Source organism: Carlito syrichta, unplaced genomic scaffold (genome assembly GCF_000164805.1).
Source record: "Carlito syrichta isolate Samal-C Ts95f unplaced genomic scaffold, Tarsius_syrichta-2.0.1 Scaffold304715, whole genome shotgun sequence".
Classification (NCBI taxonomy): domain Eukaryota; kingdom Metazoa; phylum Chordata; class Mammalia; order Primates; family Tarsiidae; genus Carlito; species Carlito syrichta.
The window spans coordinates 367,605-386,376 of NW_007248811.1; the positions used below are offsets into that span (position 1 = coordinate 367,605).

The following is an 18,772-nucleotide window of genomic DNA, read 5'->3' on the forward strand; positions in this document are numbered from 1 at the left end:
TTGGAAATAATTTATTACCATACAAGTCATACACCACGTAGGTCACCCATTTAAAGTGTAAAATTCAGTTATTTTTAGCATAGTCACAGGATTGTGTTGCCATTACCACAGTCAAATTTAGATTTCTCTACCCCTCAATAAGAAGGCTTATACCCTTAGGCAGTCACCCCCTTATTGCTCCCAAGTTCCCCTAACCCCAGGCCCTTGTAACCATTAATCTAGTTTCTGTCTATGGATTTGCCTATTCTGGCCATTTTATATAAGTAGAATTATACAGTATTTGGTCTTTTGTAACCGACTTCTTTCACTGAGTGTAATGTTTTTAAGGTCCATTCATATTATAGCATGTATCAGTATTTCATTCCTTTTTATGGCCAAATTATAGTCTACATTATGGCTATACCACATTTGTTTATCCATTTATCTGTTGATGGACATTTGATTGTTTCTACTTTGGGTCATTATTATGAATAATGCTGCTGTGAACATTTATGTATACATTTTTATGTGGACATATGTTTTCAATTCTCTTGGGTATATATCTAGAAGTGGAAGCAAATATACTTTTAAATGTTGAAATTAAATTTTAATTAAGTATAGCAGAATCCCTGAAGTACTTTTAGAAACTGTTCACTTCCATAAAACACAGTTTGCAAACCAATTGGAGAGAGTGTTGACTTTTTTTGTGTATGTGTTGGATAGACATTGCTTGAATCTTGGTTTTATAGACTGTGGTGTGAGTTTTGTCAAGTAATCTGTGAACATCTTTCTTCATGTTTAGAATGTTAGTACCTCTGGGTGTCTTAGGGGTTGACAGTCTGTGATGTTAAAAAATTCACTGTCCTTTTCTTTCTATTAGCTTTGACCATGGATTTGCTTTGCCAGTGGCCTATTAGGGGAAGGGATATGTGCTGTCTTCCAGGCAGAAGCCTTAAGAGCTAGCATGGGCTTTGTACTGTCTGTTTTCCTTTCTCTCATGATGACTGGGGGTGTTCCAGATAGACATAATTCCATCAGCTTGGGTACCAGAATGAAAATGATGTTGAGCAGAGCCCTCAGATTTTGTTGCATGGGCATGGAAAAATGTGACATTTTAAGCCATTAAGATTTGGTGACTATTTGATACTTTAGCACAGTGGTCCTCAAGCAGTTGCAATTTTGTACCTCCTCCCCTGACATCTGGCAACTGGGGAAGTGCTCTTGACTTCTAGTGGGTAGATGCTACTGAACATCCTGCAATGCATAAGACAGCTCTCCACAACAAAGAATTACTAATCTAAAATATGAATAGTGCTGAGATTGAGAAAGCCTTCTTTAGCATAACCTAGTTTATCCTGATTAAGGTAGGATATTGAGAAGATTAAATGGCAAAACACAGCACACAGGTTGGCCTTTTTGGGGGGTAACTATGTGGCAGAGTTTGGCAATAACTCTGAGGTCTTCTCTTGTATTCATGGGTCTTTTCTGACTTCCCTAGGGTTCAATATTCAGTTTAATTGTGGTTATGGTTATAAATCAAGTCTCATTTTTAGAAGAATCATTTATCCCTTATAAAAGGAAGGGAACTAGCATTAAATGCTTATTTGGCACCAGGCTCTTTGTATATATTTTGATTTTTTACAGATACTGTGTGGAATTGATACTCCTATCTCCATTTTGTTCTCAGTGAAGAAATTGAAGCTCTGAAGTTAAGTAATTTGACCAAGATCACAAGGCTGACAGGTGGTTGGCCTAGGATTTTAAGCACATCTGTTTGCCTCCAGAACCCTGTTCTTTCCATACTGCTATACTAACTCTTTGGCATTGGTTGTAGCATAGAGCAATGAAGACAATGCCTGATTTCTAGTGATTATGTGTTATATCTATTGTGGTGTAACAAATTACCTCAAAACTTAGCACTTTAAAACAACAGTTATTGTCTCACATAGTTTCTGAGAATTAGGAACCCAGGAAAAGCTAAACTGGGTAGTTCTGGCTCAGGATTTCTCTTGACATCGCAATCAAGTTGTCTTCTTGGACTGCAGCCATTCAAAGGCCTAATTGGAGCTGGAGGATCTGTTTCTGTGATGGTACATTCACATGGCTATTGGCAGGAAGCCTCAGTTCCTCACCATGTGGTCCTCTCCTTAGAGTTGCTTAATTGTCATCAAGATGTGGCAGTTGGCCTCCTCCAGAGTGAGGGATTCAAGAGAGACAGCAAGGCAGAAGTCACACTATCTTTTATGATCTAGCCTCAGAAGTCACAGATTATCACTTCTGCCCTTTTTTGTTGGTCACATAGACAATCCTGATACAATGTGGGAGAAGATGATACAAGGGCATCATGAGCACTAGGAAGTGGAAATCATTAAGGACTATCTTGGAGGTTTTTACTGTTTACTACATGTCAATGATCTTCATTTCCCATAGTTACAAAATTATACATTATATTTCCTTTTCATATTCTAAAATTCCAACATCTATTTTATACTTTAAGATACTCAAATCATTTAAAGTGTGAATTAAAATATAAAATTGCTTTTATAAACATTTAGTGAGTGGGTAAAATGACATAATGTAAAAGCTATGGTACAAATACTTCATTTGGGAGTTTTTTTTTTCTTTCTTTTTTTTGAGTTGGAATCTCATTCTGTCGCCCAGACTAGAGTGCAGTGGCCGCTCCTGGCCACTGCAGCCTCGACCTGCTGGGCTCCGGCGATCCTTCTGAGTAGCCGGAATTACAGGCATGCACTACCACGCCCGGCTGATTTTTTGATTTATTGTAGAGATGAGGTCTCACCAAGTTGCCCAGGTGGGTCTCAAACCCGCGGGCTCAGGCAATCCACTCACCTCAGCCTTCCAAAGCGCGGGATTACAGGCTGAGCTACTGAGCCGGTTGAGATTTGTTTTTTAATAGACTGGATTAGCAGAGGCTTCTTGAGTCCTAAGAAATTTGAACTGATGGTACCTTTTTTTTTCTTGGAAAGTCTTCCTGTACCAAACACTGAATTCTTCATTTACCAAAGTCCATCCAACTTCCTTACGTTTTGATTGCTGATTTGATGTGCTTGAATGCCAGCCATAGTATAAGGTGATGGTAGATGCAAGGACTGGGTGGTTTCCATGGAAACTTCTTGCAGGAGCCCTTCTCTTTTTTTTTGTTTTTGTTTTGTTTTTTTTTGAGTTGGAGTCTCACTCTGTCGCCCAGACTGGAGTGCAGTGGCCGCTCCCGGCCACCGCAGCCTCGACCTGCTGGGCTCTGGCGATCCTTCCACCTCAGCCTTCCAAGTTGCCGGAATTACAGGCATGTGCTACCCACGCCCGGCTGATTTTTTGATTTATTGTAGAGATGAGGTCTTGTTGCCCAGGCAGGTCTCGAACCCGCAGGCTCAGGCAATCCACTCACCTCAGCTTCCCAAAGGCGCGGGATTACAGGCTGAGCCACCGAGCCTGGCTGCCCTTCATTTTTTTATTCAGCTATTGCTGGGAAGCACCCTCTTCCAGTTAATGTGTGGTACTCATCAATTTGAGTGGCTTTTAGAAAGTTTAGAATGGAGTTTTTTCTATATATCATTAAGGTTACATCAGATTTTCATGAAACTTGAGGATGTCAACTGGTTCTCTTTCTGAAGTAGTTTATACTTTTGTTTATTACACTTGGATCTGAGTTTTGGGGAATAAAAGAAGGGCCCTGATTGGGTACAGGGGTATATGAATTTACTGTGTCTAATCATGCAACCATGAAATAAAAAACGTTTCCACCTCAGGAATCAACACATCCCTTTTAACCACTGTTGATTGCATTGGCTTAGAGCTTTTTGCTCCCTTCAAGTATTTTCCTTTTTTCTTTCAAGATTGTGTTCAGTTGGTTGTGACCAATTTTACACAGAGGCCGGCTCACTCACTCACGTTCTTGACTCCTGCTGTCCCAATGTTATGCTTCATTTACACAGTGATAGCTTTTCTTGGCTTTATCTGTTGACTTGACATCCTTTGCATCATATTTCCTTTCTTAGACATAGGGAATATTGAAAAAAACCCACAATTTGAAGAAAATTTGCAAAAGTTGAAAAGCATTGCAAAAGGGACAACTTTAATTTTCACTGTAGCCAGAACAGGTGACCACCTGATGGGCAGACCTGCTTTCTCATTTTATACTGCTCAATGTAGGTGCCCAGATCAATCAAGGTCAAGCTGGTCACCAGTACAACTTTTGGTTTTAAATATAGGAATGTACAGCAGTTCTTATCATAATTAATAGAGTTTATAATAAAAACAAAATATAATTAAACAGTTTTCTGTGCGGATGGTGGCTGGGGTGAAGTTGTTGCCTGATATCTGAAAGTTGGGAAGCTGGAGGTCTTTATAATTTTAAGTTACAATCTTAAGAGTTTTTTGATCATTATAAATGCATGACTGATGCTATTTTCCAATCCTGAGGTTTGATGGGCAATATTTTTGAAAAGAGGCCGAGATGAGAATTAAAATTAATTGTGAAAATCCATTTGAAGGACTGATTATGCTTTGCTCTATCACTGAAATTTTTATTCAACTTATATATTGTATTTTTACCATTGGGAGTAGCATTCTTAAGAGCTGACTTATTTTGGACTTTCTAATGTGTATCAGCTATGTCAGCTCATGAGCGTGTTTGCATCTGTACATCATATTATATTGGGACTTGGATGGAATGTAAATCTTTTACTGGCCTAAATCTGAGTCTAATCCTTTGCATGGCTTTGGTAGAAAATCAATTTCCTCTGCTCTGTTAAGATTTTTCAGGTCAGTGCTCTTTGGAAGTTTCCCAATTCTCTTAGATTAAAATAGATTTTATCTCTGTGCTACATACTGGTATTAGTTGGTAGGACATTGGGATCTAGAAAGTGAGAAAACAGGCTGACAAGATATCCATGAGTTCGTCTTTTCAGTTAACTTGTTGACACACTGTACCTTTGAGGAAGCAAGGAGTTTGTGTGCTTTCAAAGGCATAATTTGCAGAAGAATTGTAAGTGACACCTGTAGGTGAATCTGCATTTAATTTTAATGAGTTTCATTTGATGACTTGCTCACTGGGTGACTAGAAGGAGTCTCACTAGAAGTGAATAGACAAGAAAATGACTACTCAAGACCCACTCAGTCCATTTCACTAGTATGGGCTATTGAAAGTAGGGTGACCAACTTGGATTTTCTTAGTTTTATTAATAGCATTGAAAGTCCCACATCCCAAGAACCTGCTCAGTTCCTGGCAAACCAGGATGGCTAATCACCTTAGCAGCAAAAAGCAAGGGGATGGAGGGTTTGAAACTGGTTAGGCCCCTTATAGATATTTTAAAGAGGGATTTATTATATACGTGTAGTACTTTGCTGCCCAATGATGCTAATGGCGATGAGTGACTCTACTTTGATTTGACAGAAAAATAAAATAGAAAGAGAAGAGGTGGAAGTTTTTATACCTTTTTATAATGAAGAGGATATATCTAGGGAATGTTTTGGTAAAAATTATTGGCATTAATGTTTACCTTTATCTTTCTCCTAGATAATGCGAGGACCTTAAACTTGTTCTTTCTCCCAATTTATGTTATTATTGCCTTATATTTTATTAATACATATTAAACTCTATAAGACATTATTGTTCTAGGTAGGCATTTTTTTATTCAGGTCAGAGTTCAGCAAATTTTTTTCTGTAAAAGTCAGATGGTAAATATTTTAGTCTCTCTAGGCCATATGGTCTCTGTCATAACTATTCAGCTTCACTGTTGCAGTGCCAGAGTGGCCATAGACAATATATGAATGATTGTACATGCCTGTGTTCCAATAAAACTTATTTACAGAAACAGGCAGTGGACCAGATTTGGCCTGCAAACCTTAGTTCACCAACTCCTAATTTAGATTTATCTACATATTTATTTTCTTTATTTTTCTCTCCATTTCTTACTATATTTTTGAGGTTCTACTTGGGATCATTTTCAAGGCAAGAATATCTGTTCCCATCGTTTTCTAACATTGTGCTGGAAATTCTAGCCAATGCAATCAGGCAAGAAAAGGAAATAAAAGGCATATGGATGAAAAAGAAAAAAATAGGCTAGGCTCAGTGGCTCAGCCTATAATCTTGTGCTTTGAGAGACTGAGGTGAGTGAATTGCCTGAGCCCGTGGGTTCGAGACCCCCCTGGGCAACTTGGTGAGAACTCATCTCTACAATAAAAATCAAAAATATTAGCTGGGCTTAGTAGCCCCGCTCCTGTAGTTCCAGCTACTTAGAAGGCTGAGGCGGAGGGATCACTGGAGCCCAGCAGGTCAAGGCTGTGGTGTCCAGGAACGGCCACTGCACTCCAGTCTGGGTGACTCAGTGAGACTCCAACTCAAAAAAAAAAAGAAAAAGAAAAAAATAAAACTGTCGCTATTTGCAGATGACATGTTTGTATAGAAAATCCCAAGGAATCTATAAAATAACTCCTAGAACTAATGAATAAGTTCAGCAAGGTTGTAGGATATAAGACAAACATACAAACATGAATTATATTTTTGTGTACTAGCTGTGAACACATGGACACTGAAATTAAAAGTACAGTACCATTTACACTCATTCAAAAAATACTATTAGTTTGTGGAAACAGAAGTAAATTTTGAAAGTTTAAAAAAAAAATTGTATCTGATAAAGTGGTAAGTCATTCCCCCAAAGCTGCAAATTAGAATCATAGAGTAAGGTTTCAAGTAAATTCAAATTTCCTGAAAAAATTACTTTGGTGTAAATCTAACAAAGCATGCACAGAACTTGTATGCTGAAAACTAGACAATGCTGATGAAATAAAGATCTGAATACATGGAGAAGCATATTATGTTCATGGATTGGCTGACTTAGCATAATAAAGATGTCATTTCTTCTCCAAATTTATATACAGTTTTAATGTAATTCATGTAAAAATCCCAGCAAGATTTTTTGGTAGATACAGATACTATTATTCTAAAATTTATATGGGAAGGAAAAAGAGCTAGACTAACTGAAACAATTTTTAAAAAGAAGAATAAAGCAGTAGGAAGAGTCAGCCTGCCAGGTTTCAAGACAATATGACTACAGTAATCAAGATTGTATGATATTGGTGGAGGGATAGATATATAGGTCAATGGAACAGAACAAAGAACCTAGAAATAGATACACAGAAATATGCTTAATATTTTTTTACAAAATTGCATAAACAAACAGAAGGAAAGAAAGATTTTTCAACAAATGATGCTAGATCCAATTGAACATCAGTAGGTTAAAAAAAGAACCTTGCCCTAAATTTCACACTTTATACCAAAGGTAACACTAATTTATCACACACTTAAGTGTAAAACACAAAACTATAAAACTTTAAAAATAATTGGAGAAAATCTTCAGGACCTAAGACTAGGCCAAAAGTTCTTAGACCTATCACCAAAGGTATGACACATAAAAGAAAAAATTGATAAATTGGATTTCATCAAAATTTAAAATGTTTACTCTGGAAAATATCTCAGAAGAGGATAAAAGACAAAACTATAGAGTAGGAGGAAATATTTGCAAACTTCATATCTGAAAAGGACTTGTATCTTGAATATATAAAATATTTTCAAAACTTAACAGTAAAATTCAAACAATCCAATTACAAAATGGACAAAAGACATGAAGGGACATTTTACTGAAGACGATATATGAGGGGGACCCAAAAAATCCCAGAATTATCTTTTGGAGGGCGAGACTTTTGGAGAGAGAGAGAGAGAGAAAGAGAGAGAGACAGAGACTGTAGTTCTGACTACTTGGAAGGCTGAAGCGGAAGGATTGCCGGAGCCTAGCAGATCGATGCTCGAGTGGCCGTGAGCTTCACTCCAGCCTGGGTGACAGAGTGAGACTCCAACTCAAAAAAAAGAAAAAGATATCATTGCATACCTATCATAATGGCTAAAATTAAAAGCAAATATAGTGACATCACCAAATGCTGGTGAGGTTGTAGAGAAACTGAATGATTCATTCTTTGCTGATGGGGTGTAAAATGATACAGCTCCTCTGGAAAACAGTTTGGCAGTTTCTTAAAAACACTTAACATGCAACTACCATATGACCCAGAAATTGCACTCCTGGGCATTTATCCCAGAGTAGTGAAAATTTATGTTCATGTAAAAACTAGTGCATGAATGTTTATAGCAGTTTTATTCATAATAATCCATAACTGAAAACAAAGATGTCCTTCAGTAGGTGAATGGTTAAACAAACTGGTATATCTGTAGCATGGAATACTACTCAGCAATAAAAAGGAATGAACTGTTGATACACGTAACAACCTGGATGGATCTCCAGAGAATTATGCTGAGTGAGAAGAGCCAATTTTGAATGGTTCAATACTGTATGACTTCATTTATATAAAATTCTTGAAATGACAAAATTATGGAAATGGAGAACAGATACTTGCTTGCCAGGGATTGAGGGGTAGGGACAGGAGGGAAGTGGGTGGCTATAAGAGGCATCACGAAGGATCCTTGTGGGAATGGAAATGTTCTCTACTGACTGTATCAATGTCAACATCCTGTTTGTGATTGTACTATAATTTTGCAGGATATTACCATTGGGAGAAACTGGGTAAAGGGTACACAGGATCTCTCAGTGTCATTTCTTACAACTGCATGTAAAACTAAAACTGTCCCAAAATAAAATGTTAATTTAATTTTAATTTTAATTTCATTTATTTTTTAGAGGTGAGGTCTTGCTGTGTTACCCAGGCTGATCTCGAACTCCTGGACTCAAGCAGTCTTCCTGCCTTGGCCTCCCGAAGTGCTGGGATTATAGGTGTGAGCCACTGCACCTGGCCAAAAAGCTTAATTTAAAAAAAAATTTAAGAAAAAACCCCACAAAAACCTAGAATCTAAAAGAATCAGAGTCAGAAGATCACAAATATTTAATAATGCAGCACTTTTGTATTGGGTGATGTTTTAACGTTCTGGCTTAGTTTTATGAAGTGGAGCCATGTGGGTCATCTGTGTGAGTCCCTGTACGTAGGTGTGTGATGGCCTTTTTTCCTCAGGTGCTTCTAATTTGGAATGTTCTTCACTATGTGCCCTTTGAGTGTCTCTTGCCTGTGGTTTTTTGTTAGACACAAAACTGATTATTTTCATTTCAGTTCCAAGGTCTTTTGCAAGCATAGTTAACTTGTATGATTTCATTTTTGCAGTGAGTTTTCACCTAAGGGCCAGGGTATCTGGATATTAGATTTGTTTTTCCCTGAGTAATTTTTCTCTTTGCCTGTGTGATAGAGATTTCTGGTTATTTCCTGATATTCCTTCTCTTCTTCCTTTCTGCAGTAGGAACTCCAATTTTTAGCTGGGCATCTGGCTGCCCAGAGTAAAGGTTGCACTGCCCAGATTTCATTGTAGCTAGGTATGACTGTGTGGCCAAGTGTGAACCTTCTATTTTGATTACGCCACAAAATAAATTGAGCTATTAATTGGCTTTAACAAACATGTAGTAAATAGGTAAAATCAAATACTTTATATAAAAGCTGTGTGTTCTGGGTTGAATTGTTTCCCCCTACCCCAAAAGATACTGAAATTCAAATCCCTGGTACCTAGGGTGTGACCTTTTGTGGGAAGAGGGCCTTTGCAGATTTAATCAAGTTAAGATGAGGTTATACTGGAGTAGGTGGGCCTCTAATTTAATACGACTGGTGTCCTTGTAAGAAGATGGTCATGCCGAACTCGGTGGCTCAACCTGTAATCCCACGCCTTGGGAGGCTGAGGTGAGTGGATTGCCTGAGCCCGTGGGTTCGAGACCCGCCTGGGCAACTTGGCGAGACCTCATCTCTACAATAAATCAAAAACTAGCCAGGCGTGGTAGCGCGCACCTGTAGTTCCAGCTACTTGGAAGGCTGAGGCAGAAGGATCGCCGGAGCCCAGCAGGTCAAGGCTGCGGTGGCTGGGAGCGGCCACTGCACTCCAGTCTGGGCGACAGAGTGAGACTCCAACTCAAAAAAAAAAGAAGATGGTCATGTAAAGACACAGACACAGAGGATAAGTGCCATGTGAAGATGAAGATTGGAATGATGCATCTAGAAGCCAAGGCCCCTGGATCTGTAAGAAGCCAGGTGAGAGGTCTGGAGCCTTTCGGTATTCAGAACTGTGAGGCAATAAATAGGTTTCTGTTGTTTTAAGCCACCCAATTTGTGATACTTTATTATAGCAGCCCTGGAAAACCAATATACTATGTTTCTGAAATTCTCTTTGGGGTGCTATGGTTTGAATATTTATGCCCCCCCACCATTCATATGTTGAAACTTAATCTCTGATGCAGTAGTATTAAAAGGTGGAGCCTTTAGGAGGTACATGAGGGCACAGCCCTCATGATGGGTTTAGTATTCCTATAAAAGAGATCCCAGGGAACGTGTTTGCCCCTTCCACTATGTAAGGACACAGCAAGAAAGTGCCATATATGAGGCAGAGAGCTGGCCCTCCTCACACACTGAATCTGCTGGCACCATGATCTTAGACGTTTCAACCTCCAGAACAGAAATAAATTTCTGTTGTTTATAAATTACTGAGCCTAAGATACTCAGTACCTTTACAACAATTTTGTTGTAGCAGCCCAAAGAATAAGTCATGGGGTAATTTTTTAAAAAATGAGTTGAACATGCAGAGGCGTCTTAATCTGAGTCCTGAGACATTTGGACTGACTCTGTCTTCATTTTCCTGGAAAATCTCATTGTGCCAAATGTAGACATTCTTCATTGCCCCAAAGCCCTTCCAACTTCCTTACATTTTTATTGCTGATTTGATGTGCTTGAATGCCAGCCAAAGTATAAGGTGAATGGTAGATACAAGGACTGGATGGTTTCCATGGAGACTTCTTACAGGAGCCCTTCCTTTCTCAGTTCAACAGTTGTCAAGGAAACATCTAGTTTCAATTAAATACATGTTTGCAGGGTCTGCTAATTTGAGTGGTTCTTGGAAAGGAATTAGGTTCAACTTCTTAAAAATTTTAATAAACAGATTCAGAGCAGAGGTCTTTAAGATTCCCTTAAAGTTATATTAGATTTTTCTGTAACTTAGGGATATTAATTGGTTCTCTGAAGTGATAAGATTGTCTGTTCTTATACAGAAAATGTTTTTGAGCTTTGGGAGAGGAAAACTGAGGCTCAAAGAAAGAGGCCAAAGCTAGAGAGCTGCTATCACATGTCACTTGACTGTAGTCAATGCTCTTTAACATGTCCTACAGTATGAGAGATCCAAGGGACCCGACCTGTCCAAACTGCTTACAGATTGAGGAATTAGCTGGCTCAGTCAGCACTGTGTGTTTATTGCTTCAGGTTAGCTATTGTTGAATCAGAGGCTGGATTTGGTGGTGGCTAATGGAAGTGGTGATGAAAGCACAGATTATGGGTATAAGCAATTGGGCTATCTCTATTGTGGCAGCTTTGCCATTGTGTTCTTTTTCAAACAGTCAGGTATAGTATATTGCAAAATGCCCACAATACTTTGCAACTCTTCCCATCAATAGGTGGAGTCTGTTTCCCCATCCTTAGGATCTCGGCTGACTTGGTGACTTAGTTTAATCATAGAATACGGTAGAAGTGACCTGGTGCAGGTTTTGAGCCTAGCCATGAAGGAACATTTCAGCTTCTTGCTGCTTTAGGAACTCTGCCACCTTTTGAAAAAGCCCAGGCTGACCTGGTAGAGGAAGAGAGACCATGTGAAGGAAAACAAAGGCACCCAGCCAACCCATAGCTGACTTCAGAAGCATAAGTGAGCCTCACCTGAGATCAATGGTGCCTAACTCTTTTCATTGTATTGTCTAGCTGAACTCATCCCAAAATGCTGATCCCCAGAATTATGGACTAAATAATTGTTGCTTTAAAGAACTTAAGTTTTGGGATGGTTTGTGACACAGCAGCAGATAATTGATACAGCCAATTTTGGAAGCTCTGGAATGATCAGAGTTTACCTTTGCCTTGTCCTCTATAATACCTAGGGATCTTAGTAACACAGACCTGTTAATAACAGAAATTGCCTATGGCTAATCTAAGCAGAAAAGGAGTTTATTGATAGAATATTGGGTATCTCTATTTTTTTTTCTTTTCTTTTCTTTTTAGGAAAACTGGGAACAATACTTGAAAAATGTACAACCAGGTGGCAGAACTACAGCCAGATCACAGAACCAATTCTGTGAGGATGCTGCTACTGTAGCTACTGAATATTGGTTGCTTCTACCTATGCCACCAACATTGCCTACACTGGACATCCAGTGTGGGTCTGCCCCTGGAACTGGGTGTTGCTGCTATCACCAGAAAACAATCATCTACTATTCCCGCTGCTTTGCATTGCTCATTACTGATTCATATGTCCATGTGGGTGGTATCTGGCCAAGCTTAGGTCCTATGCCCATACCATGATTGATAAAAAATCAGGAAAGAAAGAATCTGACATTTTTAGCTTATTTTGCTGAAAACAGGTGGAAAATTTCATAAACACTGGCAAGGGGTTCTGATGCCGGGCAGCCAAAGGAAAAATGGCAAATATTCATTAGTTTCTATTCTGTACTCTGGTTAACTCAGTTAGTTACAGCACAGTTATGATGAAGACAGCTTTGTGGTTTGTTTCCAAGTTCTATTGAGAGAAAATACTCACTTCTGAGACTGTCCCTTACACCTGCTCCCTCTCTCACAGATGTGTGCTGATGGCAATTTGGAAGGGCAGGAAATAGGCTTAACTTGCATGTGTCTCTGGCTGCCAAAGTACAAAGAGCATGTGTCTTTCAGTTGGTGGGCCCAAAGAGAATCCATTCACTGCCATAATGTGCCACCTGAGAGAACTGTGTGAATGGTATCTTAGTGAACTTAAGGGGTTGACTAATTGCACAATGAATTTGGTTCATGTGACATTTATTATATCTATTGTTGGGCAGCAAGATCTTTCAATTCAGATGGTTTCTTTCTTTTTTTCCCCCAGAATTTCTGTAATAACTTCTCTGAACCCTGAAGTTCCTGTTTATAAAACCATCCATGAAAGATTAGTTTAAATATTAGAAATAATACTTATAAAGAGAAAAGCACAGTGCCTGGTGGGTGTGTAGTAGGTGTTTGATAAGTGTTGATATTTTTTCTTCAGCTTCTTAGATATATCCTTATCAGACTAGAAGCCCTTTGAGGATAGGGCTTGCTCTTTTTGTATTGAATCGGTCTCAGTTGTTAAATCTCTAGGTGTGGCTTGTGAGAGTGAACTGCATTTGAGATGGAACATCTTGGGAGCAATCAGGACCTAGATATAAGTTCATGCATTGTGGTAGGGTCGTCAGTTTAGGAGGATGGGTAGATTGTATCAGGTCAGTCAATGGAAAGTACATCTAGGAAGATGAAATAGTATCTACAGTTAATTCAAGGTAGGGCCTATCTGGGTCCTAGGTATGTCCCTTCTGGCAAGAATAGTTCAGTGGCGGGAGATGTAAGAGCAGGGAAAGTTTAGGGGTTTGGGTATCAGAGAACTGTCAGCAGGTAGCTGGGGATGAAGTGCAGGACAAAGATAGATGAGAACAAATCTAGAGAGAGAAGAGGATCTATGTGTATAACTGGGACACAGAAAGGAGATTTGGTCATGGAAAGAGGTCAGCCTGGTCAATGTGGCCAGTCAGGTCACAGGAGGCCTGATAGCAGGATGGGCTTAGGACTTGGTTCTGGGTAGTTTGGTCAGAGCCCCTTAAATCCATCTGGACTTGCTGTGGTGCTGTGTGGGGCCCGAATGTGCTGGTTGGCATGAGACCCTGTTGTGGGGAGACAACAGGGAGGCAGGGACCTTCTCCAGCTTTAGTGCCCTGGAGCAGCCAGCTGTGAATCAGGCCAGTCTCCTCAGAGGGAGCTGCCAGAATGTCAGGGAGGCGAGAGGTGCATTTGTTATTTTAACAATTGGATAGGGTCTTCACTGGGAACTTGATAAAGAAACCAAATTAATGAAGTCAAGCTGCCTATCCAAAATGGATGTTTCTGGTATGAATTTAGCTGTATGCTAGAGTGTCTCTATCTATCTAGATTTGAGATGAGAGTAAGAACTCCGGTGTGACCTGAGACTGAACTTCTATTCATTCATTCCCTCAGGAAGCATGTCGAGGATCTGTGTGACACTCCACTTGCTTGAGATGCTCTGGCTTGCACCATTCCTCTCACTAAGGCACTAGTTCTAAAAAAGAAATGTGTTTATGAGTGTGTGTGTGTGTGTGTGTGTGTGTGTGTTTGTGTGTGTGTGCATGCATGTGCATAAAATATTAAATGTTCTATATGAAATATAGAATGAACTGAAATCAACACTTATAAAAATACCAAATAACTGCAATCTATAATTTTATTTTTGAAAAGCACTAAAAATGTCAGTAAATGAATTGTCTGCAAAGCTAATCCTTTGGCTGGTGAGATAAGTCTGAGTTGCCAGAATCAGTAAAAGCTTTATATAATTCTGGCAGTGCATTTTTGTTCACCTGAGATTTCTCTGCCTCCAGCTGTATAATTCTGTAATATGCAGAGCCGTGGAACCTGGGCCAGAGTCCTAAAAGTAATTTTCTTTTGTAATCTGAGCTGTAATTGCATTTTAATTCAGTTCTAGTACCGTGTGTATGTGTGTGTGTGTGTGTGTGTGTGTGTGTGTGTGTGTGTGTGTGTGTGTGTGTTTCCTTTATCTCATTAATTTCTGGCATTTAAGTCAGTGCTTGGCACATAGTCTGCCTGCAGTAAATGCTGAGTTTACTACTGTTCTTTTCCTCTAAACTGGTGGGGTGTGTGTTTTCTTTGTATCTCAGTGGTTCATTCCATTTTCCTCTTCCCTTCTCCTCATCCTTGAGTTGTTAGATCTTGATTTTTCCCCACGCAGGTGCCAGACTAAGGAACTCCTGACCCTATGATGATGCATGCCTGCATGTATACAGCCAACTGGGCAACTTTGGGAAACTGTGGCATTGACCTGCCAAAGAGGACCTAGTTTACCAAAGTCATAGAGATCATTGTCATCAAACACCATCACTACCTATTATCCATCCTCATTTCAAAAGACAATCTAGGAGCATAATTTAAAAATCTGTAGAATCACTCTGTCAAACTTATGTATGCCAATCCATTGTCTAAGAACCCCAATTCCCACTGCTGATGAATCTGGCACTGATTATCCCAGATCTTCTGCCAGTTTCCTAATAGCAGAGAAAGGAATACACTATGGGCATCAGGAGTATAACCAAAGCAGCTAGTCTCACTGCATACTCCAACCCCCGGGCTCAAGTGATCCTCCTGTCTCAGCCTCCTGAGTAGGTGGGACTACAGGTACACATCACCACGCCTAGATAATTTTTTATTTTTGTAGAGACACAGGGTCTTGCTTTGTTGTTCAGGCTGGTCTTGAACTCCTGACCTTAAGCATTCTTCCTACCACAGCCTCCCAAAGTGCTGGGATTATAGGCATGAGCCACCGTACCCAGCCAAATAGGAATTAGTATGGTGCTTTCTTTTTTCTTTTTGAAAGCAGGATTTTTTGAGAGGACAGAAAAGCTCCCACAGTGGGAGGGGACCCGAGGGGGTTGCCCTAGTATGGTTCTTAAAGATGAGAATTCAAAGAAATTCTACACTCAGATTAGCTGCTTTGGTTATGCTAGACAGTGCTGTCTTTGACAAAGATAATTAGTTTTTATAAAGCAAACTACTGCCTTGTTCTGCTGCTTAGAGAAGAAAGCACTGTGTTTGTAAGTTAAATCTGAGCTTGGAGTGTGGAGACTCTTGAAGCATTGTCTAGCTGGGCACTTTGTTTTGAATTTGCACTTAGAGTAGATAGGAGGGGAATGGTCTGGTGGTATGTCTATAAAATTTCTTACTGACATGTGATTAGGCTGTTTCTCTTATTCTTTGCAACTTTTCTAGTTTTTTTTATTTTTTATTTTTTGAGATGGAGTCTTACTGCTCAGGCTGTATAGTATAGCGGTATCACGGTTCACCACAGCCTGACCTCCCAGGCTCAGGCAGTACTTCTGTCCTAGCCTCTCGAGTAACTGGGGACTGCAGGCACTCGCCACCATGCCTGGCTAATTTCTTGATTTTTTTGTAGAGACAAGATCTCACTATGTTGCCCAGGCTGGTCTGGAACCCCTGGGTTCGAGCTACCCTCTTGCCTTGGCCTCCCAAAGTGCTGGGATTATAGGCATAAGCCACTGTGCCCAGCTCTAAATTCATTTTAAAATAGATACTACATTCATATGATTCTAAATATAAAAGGGACAAGATGATATACAGTAAACTCTTTCCTCCTCCATACCCTAGCCACTTGATTTTCTTCCTTGGAGGCAGTTGGCAACCAATTTTGTAAGCTTCAACTTCTAGAGATGGCTTATGAACATATACATAAACACATTTATATTCATCTCTCTTTTAGAAGAAATGATATCTGCTATACCAGTCACTGTGCACTTTACTTTTTTCTTTTTCACACTTTAATATGATGATCTTTTCATATCGGTACATAAAGAACATCCTCATTCTTTGTTAGCTTGTAGTTTTTATGGCAAACAACTGAATCCACTCTTAACCAAAAAGGGATTAGGATTTTTAGGTAACTCATGGAATCCTTTGGAGGGCTGGAGGAATAGGCTAGCATGTAACTGGTCAGAAACAAAGCCCCAAGCTACGCATAGTACTAGTATTAAGTGGAAGCCACTCGTGCTTCTGCTTTCACTGAGCAGGCAACACCAGGGATTTGACTTGGCTGAAACTGCTTCTCCCTCCACCGCTGAGCCAGGAAGGCAACCTTGCAGCGACACCTGCAAAAGCAGAAGCTTTGAGCATAGCCTCTTTCCCTACATTTCTCACTTCCTTTCCTCCCCTTCTTTCTAAAAAAAAAATTCTTAACCTACATTATGCTTTGACATTTCTCACTTCTGAAGCAAAGTGTCATGTGGATGTGTCTGATTAGTAGAGCCAAGGTGACATGTTTGCATCTTAGCTGCAAGAGAGTCTGGGAATTTGATTATCAACTTTTAAGCTTGGAGGTAGAACTTGTGTACAATATGTGAAATTTCTCCAAATAGAGAAGGGCTTATCAAAAGATGATGGACAGTCACAGATACGGCACACATCCCCTAGAGCTGCCTATAATTCTGTTGTGTGTAGCACCTCCAATTGATTAAACTAATATTGTAGATGGTGAACTTCTAAGTATTTTCCAGTCTGTGTCTTAGACAATACTGTATTGAATGACCATACACATGTGTCATTTTGCTCATGTAAAATGAAGTATAAATTTCTAGAGGTGGAATTGCTAAATCAAAAGGTAGATTGTCATAGATACTGCCTAACGATCTCTGGATGTTATACTGATATGTGCGTTCACTAGTTCCTGCTTATTTTTTTGCCCAGAGTCTTTTCTTTGTTTAGATTCCATCTGAGCCACTATGGTAGGTTAGATCTTCCCTGCTACTGGGGTGAGTTTTGGGCATTGGGCCAAGAATGCTGGCAGACCGGATCTGGGCCATAACCTATGCCAATTCAGCCTGTATTTAGCATCTGGGGTCGATTTGACCTACAGTTTACTAAAGGCCTTCTAGCACAAAATGAAATGGCATCTTGGGGGATCTAAAAGAATATAACTTCCAAAATTGATTCGCAGTGTGGGAGTAACTTATATGTTGGGAGATCTTCGATCATTGTGTTCACAAATTCATAAAGATGTTTTCAAAGAATGGCTCTGAAGATGTATAACACCCTTGCCATTAAAACTAAAAAGAAAACTCTTATTTTTAGTGTGTGAATTATTACATAGATTGTACTCATATCTGAAATATGACATCCAGTTGCTCCAGTTGGTTGCTGTGGAAGTTTATAGTAACATAGGAAGCTCTTGTTTAAAAGCTTCTGAACAATATAAACAAATGCTTATAAGTGGGTGAACAATGGGGGCTGAGCAAGATAATAAATACATGTGTTTTCTTCTCATGGAAATGTTCACTCTTAAAGTTGGCATTTACCTAATGTAGGTGATTATTTCAAGAGAATACCCTTTCTGCGTGGTTATTGAGGTATCTGAAAGGACATAGAGTATAGCCCAGGGAAGTAGCATGTGATGCAGGTGTTGGGAACCCTTTCATAAAGGGCCAGATGGTGTTTTAGGCTTTGCGGCCAAGAAGGCAAAATCAAAATCTTGTTATAGGTACTTCTATAACAAGAGAGAAAACAAACTTCCACAAACTTTTTACTGAGAAAATTCAAAATGTAATAATCATTGAATACATTTTTTTGCAATATAGGTTAATTCTTAAGGAGAATGGAATTTTTACTTTTGGGAGAACATTTTGCTTAATAACATTCAAATTGATTTTCATCAAATTGATTGTAAATATTCATCTCTAAAGACCATTTATTTTTGGGCTCATGGACCATACAAAATCAGGCAGTGGACCAGATTTGACCCATGGGCTGTAGTTTTCCAACCTCTGATGTAATGGAAAGACCATGAGCTTTGGACCCAGGTACATGTAGGTTTGAGTATTGGCTCTGAATTTGTGACCTTGAACATGTGACTTAACCTTCTGAATTGGGAGACTTATTTGTATATAAACTGATGGTAGTGATGTATACCTCATTGAATAAATATCCCCATCCTTGTGATTTTGCATTAGTAGTTTAGGTCTGTAGATGCTGATATAATTTAGCTAGAAAAAATTAGTATTTAACAGATTTTAAAGCTGATTTTTCAGGGGATAGAGCACTCACATAGTCTTAAAGTACAATGTAAAAACATGTCTTTGCAAAGGAGAGATCTGACAGTTACCACCTT

General features: G+C 39.3%; 1 protein-coding gene across 1 annotated transcript in view; it reads left to right on the plus strand.

Annotated features, from left to right (window-relative positions):
- Positions 1–18,772, plus strand: part of REPS2 (RALBP1 associated Eps domain containing 2) — a gene marked incomplete at its 5' end in the record, with an annotated part of 227,588 nt that overhangs the window by 32,851 nt on the left and 175,965 nt on the right. The window lies entirely within an intron of this gene.